The sequence below is a fragment of the Dasypus novemcinctus genome, chromosome 6 (genome assembly GCF_030445035.2).
Source record: "Dasypus novemcinctus isolate mDasNov1 chromosome 6, mDasNov1.1.hap2, whole genome shotgun sequence".
Lineage (NCBI taxonomy): Eukaryota > Metazoa > Chordata > Mammalia > Cingulata > Dasypodidae > Dasypus > Dasypus novemcinctus.
The window spans coordinates 89,287,111-89,308,336 of NC_080678.1; the positions used below are offsets into that span (position 1 = coordinate 89,287,111).

The following is a 21,226-nucleotide window of genomic DNA, read 5'->3' on the forward strand; positions in this document are numbered from 1 at the left end:
CAGCTCCCAGCGCGGCTCCGGGGAACTCGACAGCACCTGGGAAGGACAGACACACGGTCCGAGGCAAAGCCAAGGCCTAAAGGCAGCGGTCGCACGAGGGCACAACCTCCACCCGACTTCGGCCACACGTCTGACAGTCTCGCGAGATCTCGGCTTGGGTCCGCCGGAAGCCTCGGCCGCCTTCTAGAGGACCGAGAGCGCAAGCGCACTCCTTTCCGCGAAGTCCTTTGAACACAGGTAAAGAAACACAGTGAACCGAAACAAACTTTTTTCAAGGAAGCTCTCTGCTTTTCTCATACCAAATAACTTCACAAGGTAGATATTATTTAGATTTAACGTACAGATGCAAAAACCAGACCTTGGCGCCGTGAGGTCATTTGTCCGAGTAAGGCCGGTAATAAATGTTAAGAGCCCAGATTCCAGGCCAAATCGCGCTGCTCTGGAAGGAAAACCTTTGTTTGCACCATATCATACCCGTCTCCCACCACCGTGTCCCTCCCTCATGTTCTTCCCAATGTGGCATTACCCATATGAAATTTTTCGTTTATTTATTTGTGACTGGATGTTCAAATGGGAGTCTTTCTGAATCAATTTTAAGCGAGGTCCCCAATATTCGGTGCCAACTTCGTCCCTTATTTCCCAACAAGGGAAAGAACGCTCTGAAAAGGATTTGCAATGAGATGGTCATAACGGGGCTCTTTGAACCCCACTCAGGAGTGATTCCCACAAGGAGCAAAGCAGCCTCAGCAGGAGCCAGGAGGTACAGACCCCATGCAGAAGCTAAGAGGGCGATTCTAGCAGGGAGACTGAAGGCAAGGTGGAGAGAAAGAGGGGAAATTTCGAGACGCCCACAGGGGTGCCCATAAGGAAGTCAGCTTTAAGTACCTGCCACAACAGAGGGAAGCAAACCTGCATCAGGCCACTCAGGTAAGCTTTGCCTGCTCTTCACTCTCCTCTCTCCAAGCCCTTCTGCAATTCAGATGCAGACTCTGGAATAAGACTTTTCTAACTCTCAGTGATGACAGCACTTTTTTATCTGAGAGTGATGGGAAAAGTTAAGCGAACTACCTAGATCACCCCACAGAGGAGAAATAAGGACACAGCTTGTTTGAACAGGTAGGTGTTTGAATATGTGGTAGCAGAAAATACTGGCACCGATTGCTCCACAAGTGCAGATTGCTGGTGTATTTGTTTTCTGTCAGGTACACAAATATCCGAGTGCAAACTCTGAGAGAGCAGGGACCTGCTTTCTGACTCACTGCTGTGTTGCCATACCTAGAGCACTGCCTGGCCTGAAGCTGACACCCAGTAAAGATCCATAGAGTGAACGCATGTCACTAACACAGAAATCGCAAGAGGTCATCAATGTTGACACAGCTTTAAGTCACAGCATTTTGGGGTGTTCTTTGTGCAGGTAACTGATACTGGAACCCTATGCCCACGCCATGCCCCACCAACAAGGCAGAGCCCTTGGCCTTTCAATTCCTGTGGGGCAGCAGGTGGTCTTGGGGAACTTCTACCAGGCTGTGCTGCTCTAATCTCAGGCAAATACAGAGATGGGGTGGGTCATCACCTGGAGGAAATATCCTGAGGAAGAAGGAAGGATAACTGGGAACACCTCAAAGAGAAGCAGGGATGTGATTTCATCTTGAGACGTGTTTATTTTGTGAGTTGTTCTCCAGACTGCAGGGCTCCATGGCAGCCAGTGCAGCTATGTCAGAAGTGCAGAAGAGCATGTAGGGTCAGTCTCCTGAGTAGGGGAAGCACTATGCTAGATTGGGGAATGCGAAAAATAACTTTTCCTTTAAATGTTTGCATTAGAGTGGTGTATATGAAATTTCTAAATTAAAAGGATAGACAGATTCAAGTGTTTGCTCAAAACTATTTTTACTTCTACATAAACCTATGCAATTGTATACTTTGAAGGCCATGAGAGAATGAGGACTGGCCTAGGAAGGCCTGGGCACCCTCGTGCTGGGAGCCCTGGCCCACTAGGGACACATTACATTTTCTGTCCTTGGAAAGCACAAGTCTTTCTTGGGTTCTTCTTCTTTACCACAGTATCCTTACGGGTCTCCTTGTTGAAAATTTTCTGGCACTTGTTTGTGGCAGAACCTACAGGCTCAGGAAAGCTGTCATTGAGACAAGAGCAAGGCCTATTAGAAGAGCTATGACGTTCAGGCTCCCCAGGGCCAGCTCTATCCAGAAAGTTGCCAGCTGACTGGGGTCCTCCTCACCAGGCCTGGGGAGCCCTTGTTCTGGCTGGAACCCACTTAGGGGCACACCTTGTCTGGCAGCCCTGAAGTGCCTCCTCCAGGAACTTGGCTCTTTCTGGACTATTAAGTCATACAGACCATCCTAAACATGGTTCCTGAATTCCATTCTGGATCCCAGAAATACATCAGTGAGTTCTGACAGGCCCAGAGGCAAGGAAAATTGAGCAGTAAGAAGCCAGAGCTGTGTCTTCTGAGGCTGGGGACCCTGCTCCAGCCTGGCTCAGCCTGTGTCCCCTGCTCAGGGTCTGGCCAGCAGCACCATTGCTGTGGTGCAGGAGGGGAATGGCTGTCCCAGCCCTGGCCTGGAGGCCTCTCAGAAGAGCTCAGCTAACAGGTGATACTTGCCCAGAGTGATGGAGCCGACTGAGAAGAGGGTGGAAACCAGGGGCTACCTCCCTGAGGAAAATTCTCCCCCACGTTCAGTTTGCAAACAACCTTAGATCTTCATTGCCTCCTTGAATGCATCCAAGAACCCCAGATTTAAAAATGCCCTTTGTCAGTTTGAATCTTCTGTGGACCCCAGAAAATCCTATTTCTAAAGCTAATCCATTTCTCTCTGTGTGTAAACCTATGGTAGGTAGGACCTTTTGATTAAATTACTTCAGTTTAGGGCCTTTGATTAGATTGTTTCACCCAGGGTGGGTCTTAATCCTCTTACTGGAGTCCTTTATAAATGGAGGAATAAAAAGCTGCAGATACAGGAAAGAGCTGCAGAGACAGAGAGGAACCCAGAAGCTGAAATCAACAGACCACAAAAGCTGAGAGGAAGCCACATTAGTCAGAAGCTGAAAGCAAGAGCACCAGAGGAGAGGGGAAAGATGAGTGGAGCCTTGGAAGTGTCAGCTCATAAATTAATAAATTCCCACTCTAAATGTCAATTGAAAGGAAGCTAGAGAATAATCTAGGGACTGTATAACATAGTAACTTCAGTGGTGGATGAAGATTGCGGTAATAGTATAAATAAAAGAATGCTCTTCTTTTACAAAGTGCTAAGAAGATGGTGATACATGGGAAAATTACAACTAATGTAACTTATGGATGATAATTAGCAGCAATATTGTAAAATTTTGCAGCAATGACAAGATTTTTTTAAATACTAAAGGACAATAATAGGGGATAAAAAGGATGTGGAATTTTTCCTATTGGAATAATGAAACATTCTAAAGTTGACTGAGATGATGACAACACAACTCTGTGATGAAAATGAGAGCCACTGAGTTTACGCTTTGAATGGATTATACAGAGCATGGGACTGTATAACACAGGGAATCCAGTGGTAGGAAATGGACTGGATTAACAGAACAAATATGAGAATGTTCTCTCATGAATGATAGCAAATATATAATACTAATATAGGGTCTTAATAATCGGGTGGGTTGGGGGAAAATACCAAATGTGGTATATGGCCTATAGTTAATAGCAATACCTTGAAAATGCTCTTTCATAGTTTGTAACAAATCTTTCATAACAATGCAAGGTGTGGGTAGTGGGGTGATATATGGGAACCCTGTAGGATGATATGCATGTTTGTTTTGCCAGTTCACAACTTTTACTATACACTTATTGTTTATATATGTTCATTTATGAATTTTATATTCTTCAGTAAAATTTTATTTTAAAAAATAAATAAATCCCCACTCTAAAACCAGCTTGTTTCTGGTATATTACCTTGGCAGCATTTAGTAAATTAAAACAAAAATTGATATAGGAACAGTAAGATGTGTGCTGTTATACAAATATCAAAAATGTCGGAAAAATGTCATATTATTAAAGGGGAAAGGAGTATATTCTGGGAGAACTGTGAGATAGAAAAGGCTTAGATTGTTTTGACGAGACTGTTGATATGGATGAGGGAAACGGACTTTGGCCCAGTGGTTAGGGCGTCCGTCTACCACATGGGAGGTCCTCGGTTCAAGCCCCGGGCCTCCTTGACCCGTGTGGAGCTGGCCCATACGCAGTGCTGATGCGCGCAAGGAGTGCCGTGCTACACAGGGGTGTCCCCCACGTAGGGGAGCCCCACACGCAAGGAGTGCACCCATAAGGAGAGCCGCCCAGCGCGAAGGAGGGAGCAGCCTGCCGAGGAATGGCGCCACCCACACTTCCCGTGCCGCTGACGACAACAGAAGCGGACAAAGAAACAAGACACAGCAAAAAGACACAGAAAACAGACAACCGGGGGAGGGGAGGGGAATTAAATAAATAAAAAATAAATCTTTTAAAAAAAAAAAAATATGGATGAGAAAGATACTTCCGATGAGGCCCTAGACAGAAATGGTGAATGTGTCATTGCAAACTGAAAGAAAAGCTGCTCTTGTTTTAAAGTGGCAGAAGCTGTGGCAAAAATGATGCCTGATGTTACATGGAAGGCAGAATTTGAAAGTGATGAACTTGGATATTTAGCTGAAGAGATTTCCAAACTAAATGTGGAAAGTATGGCCTGGCTTCTCCTTACAGCTTATAGCAAAATGTGAGGAGAGCAACAAGCAATGGGAATGTTTATTCTATGATTGACTCTTCTTTTTATATTGGAAACAGATCAATTGTTTTCTTCAGTTCCATAGGTCCAAAGCTAGAGGAAAAATTTGCCTCAAGACAGACATGCCTGGACTTCCGGCAAGATGGTGGCTGAGTGAGCTTGCCTTGCCGTCTCTCCTGGGAAGAGGCAGCTGGGCACCGCTGGAGGTTCTCCGGGACCAGGCTTTTTCAGGATTTTTTCAGGGCAGGAAGTGTCTGGACATCGATTTGGTGGGAAGGTAACGGAAAGGACTGGTCTATAAGATATAAATTGGGACTTTTCAGGAGGGGGAGGCAAGATGGCGGCTGAGTGAACTTCCCGGTTACTAGCTCCTGGGGGGAATTGGTTGGGAGGCGTCGGAGACTCTTTGGGACTGGCTGTTTCGGGATTTTTCCTGGTCCGGAGGTGTCTGGACATCGATTTGGAGGGAAGGTAACAGAGAGGATCCATCTGTGAAATATACACGGAGATCCCAGCTACGTGTGGAGGATTCCCTCCTTGGGTAGGCGGAGCCGAGGCAGGTAGCACCGTGCGGAGCCCCGGCAGGCGGCGGCCAAGGTAGCCGATTCCGGTCGAGCCCGGCTGAGCGGCGGCGGGCGGGGGGGCGGAGCCCGGCTGAGCCCAGCCGAGCCTGGCGGCGGCGTTTCTGTTCTTTGTTTTTTTTTTTATTTTTTATTTTTTGTTGTTGTTGTTGTTCTTGTTGTTGTTTTTTTTTTTTTTTCCAATCCTCTCTTTCTTGTCCCCAATATTCTTCTTATACTATTTTACCTTAACAATACAATAGGTCCTACAGGAAATACCTCACATTTGCTGGGTTTCCTCACCCTCCACTGCCTCATTTCTCTGTGAATAGATTTAGCCTATCTACACTATCCCCTTTCCCCTACTACTTGATATCCTCCACCATCTGCTATCTCTCCTATATTCCATCTCCCTTTCTTTGATCCACAAAGTGTCTAACTCTTAATTTCTAATACCTTTGTTTAGTTTTCCATCTGGTATTCGTCCCTGAAACTATTACCTTTCTTTTCTCTTTCCCTCTCTCACGAAAACAAGAGCCTCTTAGTACGTACCACATTCCTCCCATATTCAGTCGTCTACCTCATTATAGGTACTTTCCTACTACTATAACTCTACACAATTTACATGATCTAACCTCCATCCTCCCAGAACTCATATTGTTGCTTTGTAAACATATATCACCAATACTACTTCACACTTTTTCCTTCCTTACACAATTGACTTTCCCCAGCACTAATACTTTCCTTTAAAGTGAGCTTAACTAGCAATAAGAAATTGGAATAAGAAGACCAAAGTGACAAAGAGAAGATATAACACTTACGCAAAAACAACAGCTAATTAATCTCCAAGACTAGACAAAGAAGCTAAGGAACTGATTAAACCCGTCAAGAAAAAATGTTGACAAGACAGCAACAAAAATCTACAAACCAAACCAGTAATCAGGAAAACATGGCTGAATCCAATCAACAAACTGAAAATCAGGAAGGGGGGCAGGACTTCGCACAAGCAATGAAAGATCTCAGAACATTTATCACCGACAAATTTGATGAAGTAATGAAAGAGGTTAACAGCGTGAAGACAACACTCGGAGGGGAAATTGCAGACATGCGCAAAAAAATAACAGATATGATGGAAATGAACACCACAATTCAAGAAATCAAAAATACACTTGCAGCAAATATCAGCAGACTAGAAGAGGCAGAGCAGAGAATTAGTGATGTGGAAGACAGTGCATTGGAAATCAAACAGATAGTAGAAGTGGTCAATAAAAAGGTAGAAAAAATCCAGATAGGACTTAGGGACCTGAATGATAACGCAAAACGCTCAAACATATGTATTATAGGCATTCCAGAAGGAGAAGAGAACGGAAAGGGGTCAGAAGGAGTGTTGCAGGAAATAATGAATGAAAACTTCCCAAATCTACTGAAAGAGACAGATGTACATATCCAAGAAGCACAGCGCACTCCACTGGTCATAAACCCCAACAGGCCCACCCCAAGACATATACTTGTCAAATTATCCAATGCTCAAGACAAAGAAAAAATTCTAAAAGCAGCAAGAGAAAAGAAAACCATCACATACAAGGGAAACTCCATAAGATTAAGTGCTGATTTCTCATCTGAAACGATGGAGGCAAGAAGGCAGTGGTATGATATAGTCAAGGTACTAAAGGAAAAAAATCTCCAACCAAGAATACTCTATCCAGCTAAACTAGCATTCAAAAATGATGGAGAGTTCAAAATATTCACAGATAAACAGAAACTGAAAGAGTATATCAACAAGAAACCTCCCCTTCAAGAAATTCTTCAGGGAATTCTGCAGGAAGAAAGGAAAAAACAGGACAGTCAGAGATGGAGGAGAGTGTAAAAGCAACAAGAAAGACAAAAATAGAAGGGGAAAATAAAATAATACAAACAAAATATAACAAACACAAATCCAACCAAAATATGGCTACCATAAATAACTCTCTAAACGTAATAACACTGAATGTCAATGGATTAAACTCACCTATCAAAAGATTCAGACTGGGACACTGGATAAGGAAATACGACCCATCTATATGCTGCCTACAAGAGACACATCTTAGACCCAGAGACTCATGGAGGTTGAAAGTGAATGGCTGGAAAACAATCATACAAGCAAACAACAACCAAAAAAAGGCAGGAGTAGCTATATTAATATCAGACAAAATAGACTTTAAATGCGAAACAATTGTGAGAGACAAAGAAGGATACTATATTTTAGTGAAAGGGTCAATTTGTCAAGAAGATCGAACAATCATAAATATTTATGCTCCTAACAAGGGCGCCTCTAAATATGTGAGGCAAACGCTGGAAAAACTAAGTGAAAGAATAGATGCATCTACAATTATAGTGGGGGATTTTAATACACCACTATCAATTCTGGACAGAACATCTCAAAAGAGAATCACTAAAGAAACAAAACATTTGAACAGTATATTAGAAGAGCTGGATCTAATAGACATATATAGATCATTACACCCAAACACAGCAGGATATACATTTTTCTCAAGCGCACATGGAACATTCTCCAAGATTGACCATATGCTAGGCCACAAAGAAAGGCTTAATGAATTCAGAAAGATCGAAATCATACAAAACAATATCTCTGACCACAGTGGAGTCAAGCTGGAAATTTGCAAGGGACAGAGACCCAGACTTCACACGACAATTTGGAAATTAAACAGCACACTCTTAGAAAAAGAGTGGGTCAAAGAGGAAATCTCAAAAGAAATCAATGACTACCTTGAAACAAATGATAATGATAACACAACATACCAAAATTTATGGGATGCAGCAAAAGCGGTACTGAGAGGGAAATTTATAGCCATAAATTCATATATCAAAAAAGAAGAAAGAGCAGAAATTGAAGAATTAACTGCACATTTGAAGGAATTAGAAAAACAACAACAAAGTAACCCAACAGGAAGAAGAAGGAAGGAAATAACAAAGATAAGAGCAGAACTAAATGAAATAGAAAATAAGAAAGCACTTGAAAAAATAAACAAGACCAAGAGCTGGTTTTTTGAGAAGATCAACAAAATTGACAAACCTTTAGCGAGACTAACAAAGAAAAAAAGAGAAAAGATGCAAATACACAAAATAAGAAATGAGAAAGGTGAAATCACCACTGACCCCACAGAAATAAAGACTATCATAAGAGGATACTTTGAAAAACTATATTCCAACAAAAATGACAATTTAGAGGAAATGGACAAATTCCTAGAAATACATAAGCAGTCCATACTGACAAAAGAAGAAATTGATGATCTTAACAAACCAATCACAAGCAAAGAGATAGAATCAGTCATTAAAAATCTCCCAACTAAGAAGAGCCCAGGGCCAGACGGCTTCACAGGTGAATTCTACAAAACATTCCGGAAAGAACTAACACCAATCCTGTTGAAACTATTCCAAAAAATCGAAACAGAAGGAACACTGCCTAATTCCTTCTATGATGCCAACATTACCCTAGTACCAAAGCCAAACAAAGACACCACAAGAAAGGAAAATTACAGACCAATTTCTCTAATGAACCTAGACGCAAAAATACTTAACAAAATACTTGCTAATCGTATTCAACAACACATTAAACGAATTATACACCATGACCAAGTGGGATTTATTCCAGGTATGCAAGGATGGTTCAACATAAGAAAATCAATCAATGTGATACACCATATAAACAGATTGAGAGAAAAAAACCCCATGATTATATCTATAGATGCAGAAAAGGCATTTGACAAAATACAGCACCCCTTCCTGATAAAAACACTCCAAAAGATCGGAATACAAGGAAACTTTTTGAACATGATAAAGAGTATATATGAAAAACCTAAAGCCAACATTGTTTACAATGGCGAAATCCTGAAATCCTTCCCTCTAAAATCAGGAACAAGACAAGGATGCCCATTGTCTCCGCTCCTATTTAACATTGTCTTGGAAGTACTGGCTCGAGCACTGAGACAAGAACCAGATATAAAAGGCATTCAAATTGGAAGGGAAGAAGTCAAAATTTCATTATTTGCAGATGACATGATCCTATATATAGAAAACCCTGAGAGATCTACAACAAAGCTCCTAGAACTCATAAATGAGTTTAGCAAAGTCGTAGGTTATAAGATCAATGCGCAAAAATCAGTAGCATTTCTATACACCAATAATGAGCAAGATCAGGAGGAAATCAAGAAACAAATACCATTCACAATAGTAAATAAAAAAATCAAATACTTAGGAATAAATTTAACTAAAGATGTAAAAAACTTATACATCGAGAACTATACAAGATTGTTCAAGGAAATCAAAGAAGACCTAAATAAATGGAAGAATATTCCCTGTTCATGGATAGGAAGACTGAATATTATTAAGATGTCTATCCTACCAAAACTGATCTACACATTCAATGCAATCCCAATAAAAATCAACACAGCCTTCTTTAAGGAACTAGAAAAACTAACTATGAAATTTATTTGGAATAAAAAGAGACCCCGAATAGCCAAAGACATATTGAAAAAGAAAAACATAATAGGAGGAATCACACTTCCTGACTTCAAAACATACTACAAAGCTACAGTAGTGAAAACAGCATGGTACTGGCATAAGGAGAGACACACAGACCAATGGAATCGAATTGAAAGTTCAGATATAGAACCTCATGTATATAGCCATATAATATTCGATAAAGCCACCAAACCCTCTCAACTGGGAGAGAATGGCCTATTCAACAAATGGTGCCTGGAGAACTGGATAGCTATATGTAGAAGAATGAAAGAGGATTACCATCTCACACCTTATACAAAGATCAACTCAAGATGGATCAAAGACCTAAATATAAGAGCCAAGACCATAAAGACTTTGGAAAGCAGTGTAGGGAAACATCTACAGGACCTTGTAATAGGAAATGGCTTCATGAATATCACACCAAAAGCACGAGCAGCAAAAGAACAAATAGATAAATGGGACTACCTCAAAATTAAAGCCTTCTGCACCTCAAAGGAGTTTGTCAAGAAAGTAAAAAGGGAACCCACACAATGGGAGAAAATATTTGGCAACCATATATCTGATAAGAGACTTATAACTTGCATATATAAAGAACTCATATATCTCGAAAACAAAAAGATAAACAACCCATTTAAAAAATGGGAAAAAGATTTAAACAGACACTTCTCCAAAGAAGAAATACAAATGGCTAAAAAGCACATGAAAAAATGCTCCAAATCCCTAGCTATCAGGGAAATGCAAATCAAAACTACAATGAGATACCATCTTACTCCCATAAGATTGGCAGCCATGAAAAAAACAGTAGAATACAAATGCTGGAGAGGATGTGAAGAAAGGGGAACACTCATCCATTGCTGGTGGGAATGCAGAAGGATCCAACCATTCTGGAGGACAGTTTGGCAGTTTCTCAAAAAATTATCCATAGATTTGCCATATGACCCAGCAATACCACTGCTGGGTATATACCCATCAGATCTGAAAACCAGGACACAAACCAATATATGTACACCAATGTTCATAGCAGCATTGTTCACCATCGCCAAAAGTTGGAATCAGTCCAAAAGTCCATCAACAGATGAGTGGATCAATAAAATGTGGTATATACACACAATGGAATACTACTCAGCTGTAAGAACCAATACACTACAATCGCACGTGATAACATGGATGAACCTTGAGAATCTTATGTTGAGTGAAGCAACCCAGGCATTGAAGGACAAATACTATATGACCTCAATGATATGAAATAAGTTAACTGCCTCAGAGAGCTAGAGTCTGGAAAAGTGGCTTACTGGAAATCGGGGGGTGGAGGAAGGATGTGAGTTAATGTCTGTAGGGGTGGAATCTGTGATGAGCTGGGGGTAAGTATGAGCACAAAGAAGGGACAAAATGGGGGCAAGGGGTTACCTTCGGGTGGGGTTTTCTGGGTTTGAGGGGGGCTGGGGATGGGAAGAGGGGTAATAGGGTCCAAGAAATAGGTGGGAGGGAGGGGAAACATACAAACATGGGAGAGTGCCAGAAGTTCATTGAGAACTAAATGTTGAGTAAAATGTATCAAAGTATAAGTAGGAGGGTTACCTGGTTAGGACGCTCAGGGGGTATGGTCTGATGCGGGAGGACTCCGGAGGGAATAGCTGAAGGCTCATTTTGCCAAGGTGGGTTCTACCATTGGGTGGGGTGGACCCATATCCTGGGGAAGACTAATGCCTTCGAATAGAGAGAACTGTATCTCTCGTGAGAAAGGACGGCTCCCAGGGCATTAGATTGGCAGGCGTTGTGGGCCCTAAGGGGAGGGGAAAATGGACGTGCAATGGATGGAACAAAGGTAAATAAGGGGGCAAAAGAGGAGTTACGTGAGAGTACACGAGGATGAATATAAAACAGCTAATATTACACCAAAAACATATAGGGGATGACAGACTAATAATGAAAACCATAAGACAAAACATAGGATAACTAAAAAATTTAGAAAACTGTACAACCTAAAGTATGGACCACATAGTAAGCACAAATGTTACCTTGTTTGAAAACTATAGTTTCGGAATCTGTACATCAGTTTCAGGAAATATGATATGAATAAGTTAAAAGATTATTGCTGTGGAAGGGAAAAGGTTTTATGGTGGATCTGGGGAAATACTGTATATTGTATATATGAATTTTGGTGATCTAAGACTCTTCTGAAGCTGACATTATGTTGGGATTCACTTTACGGGAAGTTTCGGATCACAGAGTGGTTCAACAATGGCAGCGGAGGAATACTGATATGGGATGTTATTGACAGGATATATATGGTTGACAGGGAGTTATACAGGGCATATGCCCAGGGTATATGGTAATATCTATATATACTCATAGTGGAAACAATTAAAAACAACAGCTGGGGGGGTACTGTTGTGGGCCCTGGGAGAGCAGCGGCAATCCTCCAGGTGCAAAGGCAAGAACCAGGAAGGAAGGAGGGCCCAACAGTGGGCTCTTGATACTAATGGCTACACTTTTGAGCCTATGCACCTGCAATAAGAACAAGGCCTAGAGTAGCATTGTGCCTGGGGGTTTCCTCCTGACAGCCTTCATGTTACTCAAATGTGGCCACTCTCACAGCCAAACTCAGCGTGTAGATGTGATGCATTCCCCCCAGCGTGGGACACGACACCCGGGGATGAGCCTCCCTGGCACCAAGGGATCACTACCACATACCAGCTGAAGAAGCAACTAGAAAATGACCTTGAATTAAAGATTCAATGCGGAACAGCAGAATATACCTATCTACATATAACAACATGACTTCGGGAAGCGGTTTGACCTAATGTAAGGGGGAAATGGAAAAGAGAAATGAGATTATAAGGCTGTGAGTCTCTAAAAAAGAGTCTGGAGGTTGTCAGAAGGAATACCCCTATGTACAACTGAACAGAGTCTAAGAGACAGATAAGGTAGATACAACCCCAGGTATTGGTTCTTTTGAGGGATAAAGAGACCCACAGGTTCTATGGTCATGGCAGAAGGGGTTCACTGCCATGACAGAAGGCCCTTCTTTGGAGCTGGTGTTTCTGCGTGATGGAAATGGACTCAGAGGGGATCTCTTTTCACAAGACTTGCATGCTACTTTATTGGAATTGTAGTTGGTGCTGGGTTTAAGATATATGTAGGGGATTTGAATCTCTGGACTGATAATATGACACCCAGGCCCAGAGCCTCAACAGACTTCAGCTCCTACACTTTGACTTATTGGACTTACTCCACTCAGCTAACATGGAGTTGAAGAAGGTCAACCACCACAACATGGAGCCTAGAGTGTCTACAACTAGAAGCGGGAAGAGTGCATCCAGTACCCATGTGGAATCTAAGCCCTCACTTGACATAGGTGTGCAATGGACACAACCAATCCAATGTCCACAGAGAAAATGTGGAATGGGTGTGGGAACGGTAGCCATGGGGGCTGCTGGGTGTGGGGAACGGGAGGAAGAGATGAGATGTGGAGGCGTTTTCGGGACGTGGAGTTGTCCTGGATAGTGCTTCACGGACAATTACAGGACACTGTAGATCCCCCCAGGGCCCACTGGATGGAACGTGAGAGAGTCTGGGCTATGATGTGGACCATTGACTATGGGGTGCAGTGATGTTCAGAGATGAACTTACCAGGTGCAATGGATGTATCACGATGATGGGAGAGAGTGTTGCTGTGGGGGGAGTGGGGGGCGGGGGCAGTGGGGTTGAATGGGACCTCATATATATTTTTTAATGTAATTAAAAAAAAATAATAATAATAAATAAATATTAAAAAAAAAAAGACAGACATGCCTATAACAGATTTTATTTATTCATTTATTTATTTATATTTTAAAAGATTTATTTATTTATCCCCCTCCTACCCCTGTTGTTTGTGCTCACTGTGTGCTCATCTTTTTAGAAGATGTCGGAACTGAATCAGTGACCTCTGATGTGGGAGGGAGACGCCCAATCGCATTGCAGTCCTCTTCCAAACATGTCATCTGGAAATCAAGGTGACTGTTGGAGTCACACTTTCCAGGAGGTACACGTGCCAACCCAGGGTCCAGCCGGGAAAGGAACCGTCAGCAGACCAGCCCTGGCCCTCACAGGATGGGAATGGTGGTGAGGGGCACACAGCTCAAATGCCTCCCAGACCCCACATTCCACACGCGTTTCTCAAGGGTTTAGGGCACAGGGGTCAAACTAGATGCAAATACAGGTACACAAATACATTTAATTAGGTTCCTATGGTAGGATTTCCTCTTTTTTTCTTCCTGTCCCACATTTAAAATTTGGAGATTTCATTGAAAATTCCATTTTCCTAGCTTCTCTCAAAAAATCAAAAGCTGGGGAGTGGCTATGGCTCAGCCAGTGTCCTTTTTCTATAACTGCCTGGCTCCTGGGACATTTGAATTTGCAATCCTTGGGTTTGTGCAATGAGAGAAGATGGGAAGCAGCATGACTCCCTGATGCGAGGTAGTGTGGTCTGCAGTGAACACGGAGACACAACCAGACAAGCAATCCTGAGAGAACTCTCTCCTCCAAGTATAAACAAATAGTCTAATTGGGTAGTATGTAATATATTTCTGGTTGAATTAAGTTGCTATACATAAGAATGTTGTGGGGAGTTTTGGTGAGATGGGGTAGTGCTAGTGCAAGATTATTCAGTGGGAAAAAATCAGACCACAAAATTGCAGGATCAAGTTTTATTTCCACTATATTAAAAAAAGAAGAAAGTGCTGGAACAGGGGGAAGAAGGAATTATGAGAAAATGCTAACAGTTATTACTTCTGGGTAGTGAGATTTTAAGTAAGTGTTTTTTGTTCTTATACTTTAACATTTGTTCTACAATTAATGTGTTACATGGAAAATTTGGGAAGTTACAGTTTAAAATGGTTCAATGTTTTAAAAAGGTTGCTGTTGAAGAGATATTGATTCTTTTACAAGTTTTTAGTTGAAAATGAAATTGTGCAATTCTGCCATCTGTGTATAGGTACAAGTTGCTGTATGTGAATGCATATTTTAATTCAAACCAGACCTAGACCATTAGGTAAAACAGTTCAGAGAAAGTTAATGGGGAAACCACAAACATCAATATGTTATTCAGAAAACCTGAGCTGATAGTTGGATGACCTTTGCCCTTTGCCTCCCCCTCCTGGGAGGTTGCCAGGCCTGCCCTGGAGGCCTCTGCTTGGGCCTCCAGCCCAGTGTCCTGGCCACAGAGGGTGAAATGAGACAAAAAAAAAATTCTCCCAGAGGAAGTTAGCATGTATATATATATAATCTTGCTACTGTAAAAAGGAAAAAAAGGCCATGAGAAAAAAAGCTGGTAGGTGATGAAGCAATTACAGGGTTAGAAGGAACTGGAGCTGAGCAGCAGGGAGAAATGAGCGCATTTCCTCAGGGTGGGCCCACAAGCCATTTCTTCCCAGGAGGAAGGAGCAGAGTGTCCAGATGGGACAGACAGCATGGCAGGACAGAGGGAAGGGGCACCCTGAGTACCCCAAGGGGTGCCAGCACCGTCCTAAGCTTGGGTGGTACGGGACCTGGAAGAGAAACCATTGAGTACTTGTAGAATAAAAGAATCTCATTTAACTCTCAGCCCCATCTGCTTATCCTGGTTGCACAGTGAGGAAATTGAAGCTTGGCAGGATTAAGAAACACATGCAGGGTCACTCAGCAGGTTTGCAATGTACTAGATTCTGACTCTGGTCGCTCTGACTTCTGCATGTAAGCTCTTCCCACTTCATTGGCCAGCAACAGCAGCAGCAGCAGGCCCTGCCCCTTTCCATGCTTGGTCCACACGAACTCTGCGTGAGGGTCCTACTGGCATGGCTGGGATTATGCAGCAGTGGCTGAGGGGTGCCGAATCCCGGTGACAGGGAGACTTGCACCACCGCGGAGGTGCCTTCAGATGTGAGGAGGATGGTCATGAGGACTCTGTTTCCTCAGGCTGCCCACATAAGTCTCTGATGGGGCACGTTTGGGAATCACTACTTTGCACCAGTGCTTCTGTCATCAGAGCAAAATGTTGCAAGCCAAGGCTGACATGAAGACACCAGGTGGATTTGAGAGGAGTGGGGTGGTTGGCCTGGAGGGGCTTGTATGGGTGCAGCTGCTGAGGAAACTGCTACAGGTATTCTTTAGGTCATGCCAAACATCTGCATGGCTTTTAAGCTGCCTTGAGTTAAACTTGGGCAGTGGAACACCGTGAAGTTTATGGTAAAAGTCAAACCACGGATAATTTCAGAATCCTCACATCTATTCCTTCTGCCTTTTCTCAGGGCCACTCTGTTCTTGCAAATAGCTACAACCAAGGCTGAAGGAAAGAGCTGGCACACCACTAGAAGAACTTCAGGCATTGAATGCTCTTTCCTGAATTCAACAGTCCATCTGGATAGAGGTATTGATGTGTTGGGTTATCATTTTCCTTGGTTTCAAGGTACTTACTGAATTCTTTTCAGATTTCCTCCTTGACCTTCTGTTTGTCTAAGAGTGTGTTGCTTGACTTCCATATCTTTGTTTCTTATATGGTTCTCTGGCCCTTGCAAATTTCCAGATGAATGGATAAACAAAATGTGGCATATACATACAATGGAATACTACTCAGCTATAAGAAGGAATACAGTACTAACACATGAGATAACATGGATAAATATTGAGGACCTTATGTTGAGTGAAGCAAGCCAGACATTGAAGCACAAATACTACACAACCTCTTTGATATGAATTAAGACATTGAGTGCTCATGATGTCGTAGTGTGTTATGTCAGTTTGTGGAGACCCATACAACTAGCAGGAAGGTGTTACACCCCCATCCTGGGGAGTTCCGATGTCTCAAACAGAGGGGAGGGTATCTCTCGAGAATGGATGACTCCCAGTGGGAGATAACGAGACTAGTATATCAAGCCCTCATCATTGTTGCAAGTATCTATGAATATTGTCCTTCAAGCAGTGAAGCTTGGTTGTCACTGTGGGCCCTAAGGGGAGGAGGAGAGAGGAATAGAATAGTTGGAAGAGGGAGTAACTGGGGGACAATGGAAGTGTTCTGCATGATCCTGCAATGATGGATACAGGCCATTTTAAATATCACCAAAATGTATAAGTGTGTATAGTCTAAAATGTAAATCATAATGTAAACCATATAATGGAACCATGGTTGGTAGCTATGTTTCAATATCTATATATCAGTTGAAGCAACTATAACATCCACAAGTAAAAAGATCATTGCTGGAGAAGGGGATAAAGCATTTGATGTTGGGTATATAGGAGTTCCCTATATTTTATATGTGACTTTACTGTGACCTAAAACGTTTTTGAAGACATAATGAAAAAAAAAAAGACATCATAAACACTGAGGAAGAAATGTAAGTGATGCAACTAGAAAAAGACGTTGAATAAAAGGGGCAAGTGATAAAAACAAATGAGTTTATATGGCTAAGAAACTTCAAAATGAGTTAGGAGGTCATCAGAGGGGTTGCACTTGTGCACATCTCAGCAGGATCTCAGAGTTAGCCAAAGTAGATTCAACCACAGGTAATGGTGCTCCTGAGGGCTATGGAGACACCCAGGCCCTATTTCAGGTCAGATGGCTCTGGAGTTCAGTGCCTCGCCAATGGGCCCTACTTTGGAATTTGTGCTCCTGAGCATGATGGAGTTGGACTCAGATGTGACCTCCCTATGCATACCTCTTCTGTCACTTTTTCTGAACCTGTGGTTGGTGCTGGGGTTGTTGTATGCTCAGGAGACTTGAATCTCTGGATCTCTATGTGCCAGCTGGGCTCTGACCCTCAGCAGAGTTGCAACACCTACTCTCGGTTTGTTTGATTTACCCAGGTCAGCTAACAGGGAGGTGATGAAGGTCAACCACCACACCAAGGGACCAAGATAGTCTACAGCTGCAAGCAGGAGAAATCCATCCATCAATCCATCATCATGTGGGATCTAAGCCTCCTTTCAATTTACAGGTGGATTAGACATTGCCATCTCAGGGTCCTCGGGATGGAGCAATAAAATATGGATTAGAGTGGACTTACTGATAGTGTACTATAGAATTATTATGACTATAGCAATGGAAGAAATTATATCATTAATGTGGAGACAGTGGCCAAGGGAGTTGCTGAAGGCAGGGAGAGGAAAAAGAGTTGTGATATCGTGGCATTTTTGGGACTTGGTGTTGTCCTGAATGATATTATAGGGACAGATCCAGGACATTACATATCCTGCCATAACCCACTGAATAGACTGTAACAGAGTGTAAACTACAACATAAAGTATAGTACATGCTGTGTAGCAGTGTTCCACAATGTACTCATCAAATGCAATGAATGTACCACACTAATGAAAGAAGTTGTTGACATGGGAGGTATGGATAGTGGGATATATGGGAACCTCAAATTTTTCTGTAACATTTGGTGTGATTTATGTATCTTTTTTTAAAAAAGCAGTAGGGCCATTGACACATTTGTTAGCTCCCTCCCCTTCCCCCATTCCCTTAACTTCTTGACTGGCTCTCACTTCCAAAGTGGGTCCCTTGTTCCAGTTTTGGAGGAAGCAGCGTAACCCTGATTTATGTACAGTGGAGCATGTATATCTGTGCCAATGTGTCTGGAGCAGCCCAAAGGAGTAAACCAAGACTTTCATTGCAGGGAGCAGCGACAGTCTCCCAGGTACAGCAGCGGGGACCGGGAGGGAGTGAGGGTTCAACGGTGAGCCCCTGATGCTAATGACTATGCTTGTGAGCTGATAAGCCTAAAATAAGAACAAGGCCTAGAGCAACATTGTGCCTGGGAATTTCCTCCTGTCAGCCTTCATGTTACTCAAATGTGGCCAGTCTCGAAGCCAAACTCAGCATGTAAATGCAATGCCTTCCCCCCAGCGTGGGACATGACACCCGGGGATGAGCCTCCCTGGCACCGAGGGACCACTATCAACTACCAACTGATGATGCAACTGGAAAATGACCTTATACGGAAGGTTCAATGTGGATCAGCAGAATATCCCTGTCTACATAAAATAACATGACTTTAAAATGCTGTTTGAACTAAAGTAAGGGGGAAATGGAAAAGAGAAATGAGTTTATATGGCTACGAGTTTCTAAAAAAGAGTCTGGAGGCTGGCAGAAGGATTGCCCTCATGCACAACTGAGCAGAGTCAGAGAGACAGATAAAGCAGATACAACCCCCAGATATCGGTTCCTTCGAGGGCTAAAGAGACCCATGGGAGTTATGGTCATGGCCGATGGGGTTAACTACCAGGTCAGATGGCCCCTTTTTGGAACTGGTGTTTATGTGTGATGAATCTGGACTCAGATGGGATCTTCCTTCATAAGACTTTCATGCTAATGTGCTGGAGGTGCAGTTAACGTTGGGGTTTAAGATATATTTAGGGGATTTGAGTCTCTGGACTGACAATGTGATAGCCAGGTCCTGAGCCTCAACAGACTCCAGCACCTACAATCTGATTTATTGGACTTACCACACTCAGCTAAGATGGAGTTGAAGAAGGACAACCACCACACCATGGAGCCTAGAGTGATTACAACTGAAAGTGGGAGGATTGCATCCAGCATCCATGTGGAATCTGAGCCTCCTCTTGACATAGAGGTGCAATGGACACAACCAATCCAATGTCCACATAGAAGAGGTGGCATTGGATTGGGAAAAGTGGACATGGTGGCTGATGGGTATGGGGAAAGGCAGGAAGAGATGAGAGGTGGAGGCTTTGGGACATGGAGCTGCCCTGGATGGTGCTTCAGAGGCAATCACCGGACATTGTAAATCCTCACAGGGCCCACTGGATGGAATGGAGGAGAGTATGGGCCATGATGTGGACCATTGACTATGAGGTGCAGAGGTGCCCAAAGATGTACTTACCAAATCCAATGGATGTGTCATGATGATGGGAACGAGTGTTGCTGGGGGGGGGGGGGGGAGAGGTGGGGTGGGGGGGTGGGGTTGAATGGGACCTCACATATATATTTTTAATGTAATATTATTACAAAGTCAATAAAATAAATAAATAAATAAATAAATAAATAAATAAATAAAAAGCAAAGGAGTTTGAATATTAAAAAAAAAAAAAAAAAAAAAAAAAAGACTTTCATTGCAGACTGATGATTCCAGAAATTTCTCTGCACATAGAAGCAGTTCTCTGAGGTCTCTTAAAGAACACTGTAAGAGAACAATCAAACTGAAGCTGCCTAGGGCAAATAAGTGACATGTAAGGGACATACAGTGTAGCACATGGGCCTATGATGAAATACTTTTTCCTATGGGTTTGAGGACATTCCCATTCTTATAAATGGGGGAAGTTCTAGGGGCATGAGTGCATGTCCAGGACAAGATATAGGAATAGGAAATACTGGGAAAAATATTATACCTTTGCCCAGCTTATTTTCTTTTTTTTTTTTTCCTTTCATAATTGAGATTTTTATTGGTTGTTTTGAAGATCAGCACAAACATTATGAACAATTTGTACACAATTCTTAATGTATGTACCAAAACCCTAAAAAGCCATGTAGTTATTTTTCTAAAGTTATTCCAGTGACTTTCCAGCTTAAAATTTGGAGGCAAGTTTTCCTTAAGAGAATATCAAGTACCAATATTTTCAAACATTGATAAACTGTTACATCTTTAAGTCCCACAAATTCACAATACCATACACACTACATACTCACATTTCCAATCTTTTACAGCACATTAACGAAGTTATTAGAAAAACTGGACGACCACGACCAAAGACGTTACAGAGTTCTGAAAGGGAGAGCCAAGATGAGGGAGTGGTTTTAAGAAACATGTCTACTAATAAACATGGGAATAGAAGTAATTTAAAATGTTCAACACATATTAAATGCATAACTTTGATTCTAAATCACCATTTAGTACATATTGTATTAAAGGGTATAAAAACTGCCACCCCCAGTGGAATGTTGACACCCATAATTCAATATCCCACTATTTTCTGGTTGTACCAAAAATAAACAACCAGCAAATGATTTCCCCTCTTAACAAAAAGCATTTACACTTAAAAAAAAATGGTATGAGGTGGGATTCCAATTGCCTTCTTAAAAATGTTTCTTCTAGATCTACTAAAAAACTTGCACTTACAAAATAGCTGATAAAAATATTCCTCTGGATTGTACAAGAAGGGAGAAACAGGGACCACTGATAAGACATGGTGTATGGTATCAACCAGACTTGGCTTCTTTCTCTCTTGCATCATCAGAGGCTGGATTCTCCTCATTTTTAGTTTTCTCCATTTTCTGCAGGTAAATCTTCTTTAGTTTCTTGGTTAGACACTTGAGCTTGTTTTCCCTTTGCTCCCCTTTTTCCTTTTGGTTGCACTTTTTTGTCTGAAGGTTATCCTACAATACAGTAGAGTACATTTTAAGTATAAATTTTACACTC

General features: G+C 42.2%; 1 protein-coding gene and 2 long non-coding RNA genes across 7 annotated transcripts in view; 1 reads left to right on the plus strand and 2 right to left on the minus strand.

The window, feature by feature from the left end:
* The window catches only part of NCOA4 (nuclear receptor coactivator 4), a 28,897-nt gene extending 27,867 nt beyond the window's left edge, over positions 1–1,030 (minus strand). Inside the window, exons 1-4 of one of the 3 annotated variants that reach the window (XM_058299155.2) lie at positions 886–1,030; positions 527–659; positions 359–439; positions 1–225 (exon numbers count right to left, since the gene is read on the minus strand). The gene's annotated coding sequence lies outside the window, so the exon portion shown is untranslated. The remainder of the gene's footprint in view (positions 226–358; positions 440–526; positions 660–885) is intronic. The other 2 variants (XM_023589941.3, XM_071215889.1) reach the window with 2 other exon arrangements.
* Positions 149–21,226, plus strand: part of LOC139439238 (uncharacterized) — a 24,999-nt gene continuing 3,921 nt past the window's right edge. The window contains exons 1-5 of one of the 3 annotated variants that reach the window (XR_011649064.1): positions 149–237; positions 715–927; positions 4,830–5,029; positions 16,103–16,221; positions 17,655–18,597. This is a non-coding gene — a long non-coding RNA (uncharacterized lncRNA). Of the gene's footprint in view, positions 238–714; positions 928–4,829; positions 5,030–16,102; positions 16,222–17,654; positions 18,598–21,226 lie in introns of those variants that run through there. The other 2 variants (XR_011649063.1, XR_011649065.1) reach the window with 2 other exon arrangements.
* LOC105746492 (uncharacterized) overlaps positions 19,921–21,226 on the minus strand; it is a 9,262-nt gene continuing 7,956 nt past the window's right edge. The window contains exon 4 of the long non-coding RNA XR_009186193.2: positions 19,921–21,183. This is a non-coding gene — a long non-coding RNA (uncharacterized lncRNA). The remainder of the gene's footprint in view (positions 21,184–21,226) is intronic.